The 4,081-nt window shown below is 47.9% G+C and overlaps 1 non-coding gene across 1 annotated transcript; it reads right to left on the reverse strand.

The window, feature by feature from the left end:
• Positions 1–522: 522 nt before the first annotated feature.
• TRNAP-UGG (transfer RNA proline (anticodon UGG)) lies at positions 523–594 on the reverse strand. The gene has a single exon. It is a non-coding gene; the product is annotated as a tRNA-Pro (tRNA).
• Positions 595–4,081: the final 3,487 nt, after the last annotated feature.

Consider the following 4,081-nt stretch of genomic DNA (forward strand, 5'->3'; position numbering starts at 1 on the left):
ACACATGCCATGCCTAGCTCCACGCGCCTATACGCACTCAGAGCATCCCGCGCGAGGCGTAGTATAGCATAGGGAGCGACGCATCTCCAGTGGAGTAAGCTGTTGGGATAGATGATACTGTAAATTGAAGTTCATAGTTTTCGAGCTCTGCTATGTATACGACCTTCTTTCCGTCCTTCTTCATCCTTTCTTTGGCCTAGCGGCGTTGCGCTGGAAAACTACAAACTTAAGACAAGAATCTCCATGTGCCTCGTGCTGTATCGCACTCTTTCTGGCGCTCGTTTCACACAGCGAAGAAAAGAGCTGCTGTGGCAGCTGCACTCAGCTCAAGGACTCGATCCCGAAGTCGCGGCAGCCGCGTCCTCCGATTGGTGAATGCCAGCCACGACAGCGCCCGCGTATCCAGCAGCGCTCCCACAAACGAGCTCCGGCGTAAGCGCGAGCGTGTAGGCGTTAGGCGTGAATCCCTCGAAAGTATCCCAAGAATCCGGGCTAGAGGTGCAAAGAAAAAAAAAAGTCGGCGGGCCCGTCCGGGATTTGAACCCGGGACCTCTCGCACCCAAAGCGAGAATCATACCCCTAGACCAACGGGCCGCTTTTTTTCTTTATTGCATGGAAGAACATCCGTAGAAAGGAGGAAAACTTCAATCAGACTGGATCGCGTCTCAAGTTGCCGGGCTGATTAATAGGAGCCCGCCATTGCCCTAACTCAACACTGCAGCCCCATCAAAACATCAAAATCCAGGGAGGCACACACATGCATCTAGGCACGGCAGCCAGCTTGGAGGTTCTTCGCGTGCAGCATATACACTCCTCACCAAAGCACACTGTTCTCGAAACACAGATTTGGACGATCTTGGTGGCTCGGCATGTCTGTCCATCATACGGCTTTTCCAAAGACTGAATAGTCCCATCAACATAAACAGATCATAAGGCACAACAGAGTTTTTGTCAACAGGCAGAAATCTGATTGCATATCGTCAAACCCCTCTGCTGCTGCTGCCGATTAATAATCTAGAGACTTAGCGTCATTACTAGCGCAATACACCATTGACGTTCACAACACCCGGTTTGTCGACAAAGCCTGCCATTTATTAAGGCGAAAGCCTTTAATGACTCATGCTCAGGGTGTCCGTCCATGCTCGCGGCGTCCGTCCTTGCGCTGGAATCGTGCCAACTGTGGCCTCTGCTCCGCACAGCGGCGCAACCTCCTACGTAATTTCCTTTCCTCAAATTCATTTTCTTCATTACGGGCCCTCTTTCTGTTTCTTCTTTCACTCCCACTTCCTCCCTTCCTCTACAAATGGATGACGGGTGTCCACCGAGATATGCGAGACAGTTACTGCGTAATTTTCTTTCCTCAAATACAATTTTCATTTTCTTCACTACGGCACCTTTTTGTCTTTCTTCTCATGCACTCCCACTTCCTCTCTTTCTGTACGGTGCTGTTCGGGTGTCCACCGCGAGGGTTGCTAAGCAACGGCTCTAGCTCCCGCAACAATAACACAAAAAAGCGCGATTCAGGCGTCAACTGACCCAGGGAACCAGTTATGCGCGCTTCCTTTCCTTAAAATGATCGAAGTGTAAAACGCCAACGCCAATGAACACAATGAATGCCGAATGGACAACGGCAACGGTGACAACGCGAAACGGGCGCTGACGAGCTGGGTTCTAAAACACTGCAATCAAAAAAGCGACCGCAGTCGCCAAAGACAATAAAAACCGCACATGCGGGAAGTCCGCCACGCGCCAAGCGGTTAAGGGAAGCGGCGGTGGGTTCACCGCAAGGCTTTCGCCAAGCACACTTTAGAATTTGCAAAGTGTCTTCGGTAATTTTTTTTTAAATATAGTCTCTATGAGGCAAAGAGATGGCTTTTGTGGCATAGTAATAGCAGTGTTGACGGAGCTCAGAAAAAAGATGAATCACGTTCACTAGCAAACTGGTTAAGAAATTTATTGAAGTTATCTTTTGAAGTACTGTAATGAGGGCCTTGGTTGATGTTGGAGCTTTTCTCCAGCACAGGTGGGAAGAGAAGGTCAAGTGACACATGTGTCCTGGTGTCACGTGTACAGGTGACAGTTGCTGAGCGCGCTACACCGACGCGCGCTTTCGGAATGGCGCATTAGGCCTAAAATTTTTGAGCCACAGCTCCGTGGGCAGTCGCGTATTCGAACTGTAAAAGCCGATAAGAGTATTACTAATGGCCAGCCACAAATCTCTAGCCCAGTTCAGTGCTTCGATTCCGCTAACACTGTTTTGAAATGACGATAAACAAATGTTTAGGCCATAGAAAGCCTACCACTAAAAAATTGTGGCGGCTTCGCTTAAACACCTGCTGTATAGTCATTTCACAGAGGGGTCAAAGAGTGGCGCCATGTTCGGCATTGGGCTGTGGGGAGCAGCTGTCGACATTATGTGGAACACAAATCTCCCACACACTCTTCCCACAGCCCAAAGATCACCTGCCAGAGGATGGTAGAAAGTTCTGTAAAACTTACCGATAGTTATGTGATCCAAGATAAATGATATTCACATCTAAGAGACGAAGGACACAAAACAATACAAGCGCAAAGGTAATAAGAACAAATGACTTGCATAAGGTGAGATGAGCACCGTGCTTCATTTGAAAAAAAAAAAAACAGTTGTTAGGACGTTGTGCAGCTTTATCCGAGCCTTGGAGGGTAGGAGTAAACAAGTAGAGATATTGATCATGCTGTAACTTAAAAAATAGGCCTACGAAGAAGATAAACCTACCTGCGGGCAAACCATATTTCCTCCAGCTAACCAGGGTTTTCAACCCTACAACGAAGGCCCTGGTTAAGAACAAGCCACAAAGAGCATTGAAGCCCCTTTTACAATTACGAGGCAGTCCACTGCCCGTGTATAGATCCGCATTAAGGATATGTCAAGAAAAGTTGAGGTGACCTGAGCCATAATCCAGAGAGTTCTGGGACACGAGAAAAATTGCCGATGATTACCTTACTTCCTAATGCGACATCTGAGCGTAGCTGATCAGCTTTTTCAGCTCTTCGATAGATTGAGGCTAAGACTTCGAGCAACAGATGTATGTACAATTACAGACAACTTGTTATTTTTCACACACTTTCGTTTTACAAGAAATACTCTACTGACAGGTCTTGATTGCCATGAACGAAGCTTTGTGGTCTCAAAAATAGATAGATACATGCTCCCTTTGCTCCACCAATGCCTGGTTCTCAAAGACGAGGTCTATGCAAGTATTTCGCGAGGTTTCACAGCCGTGGGAGGCGTTACGAGCGAGAGGAACGGGATGTTCTCCCGCATAAGTGGTAATTAATTCCTGTTTTTCTTTACAAGCATATTAAAGTCCCCACACACCCTGCCACCCTGGCAGGTGGCAGCTAATGGTTGATCACGAGAGTTCGCTCACTGTTGTCAGTGCTAACGCATGCAGCCTCTATCTCTCTCTCATCGCCCCACGTATGTGCCTATAAGCGCAATTCAAGCGTCCAGTGACCCAGGGAACCAGTTATCCGCACTTCCTTTTTTTTAAATGGCACAACGTTGTCAATACAAACGCATGCAGCGCACATCGGTCCCTACCGCCACGCAGCTTAAAGCACGATTGAAGTGTCCACTGCTCCAAGAGGGCAGTGATGCACCGTTCCTTTGCTTTCGAAGCTCCCGCTACATTGGTTTCGCAGCTTAAAGCCCAAGTAAGGTGTCCACCGCTGATTACCCCAGACCACGGCGACAGCGACGCCGCGAAACGCAGAAACGGGCGGCAAAGAGCTGCGCACTAAAACAAGGCCTGTTATGCTGTATCACGAAGCTTCCAATAGATGGGAACTATAAATGCAAGAAATTAAAGTAGTGGTGGCACCAGTACCTAAACCGAGAAGCATCCTAATAATTTTATCGAACATTTGGGAGTATTACTTGTGCCGATCCTATAAGCAAAATGTTCGAAAAAATATGTGAGAATCGCTTGTATCAACGCTCAGGTGAACACTCGCTCGATTTTCATCAAGGGCAGAGTAGATTCAGACCAGGCAGATATCAGCACCCCTGACAGAATATTCGCGTTACGAAAACTGCACA

This window comes from Amblyomma mixtum, chromosome 3 (assembly GCF_055824585.1).
Source record: "Amblyomma mixtum isolate Tamu chromosome 3, ASM5582458v1, whole genome shotgun sequence".
Lineage (NCBI taxonomy): Eukaryota > Metazoa > Arthropoda > Arachnida > Ixodida > Ixodidae > Amblyomma > Amblyomma mixtum.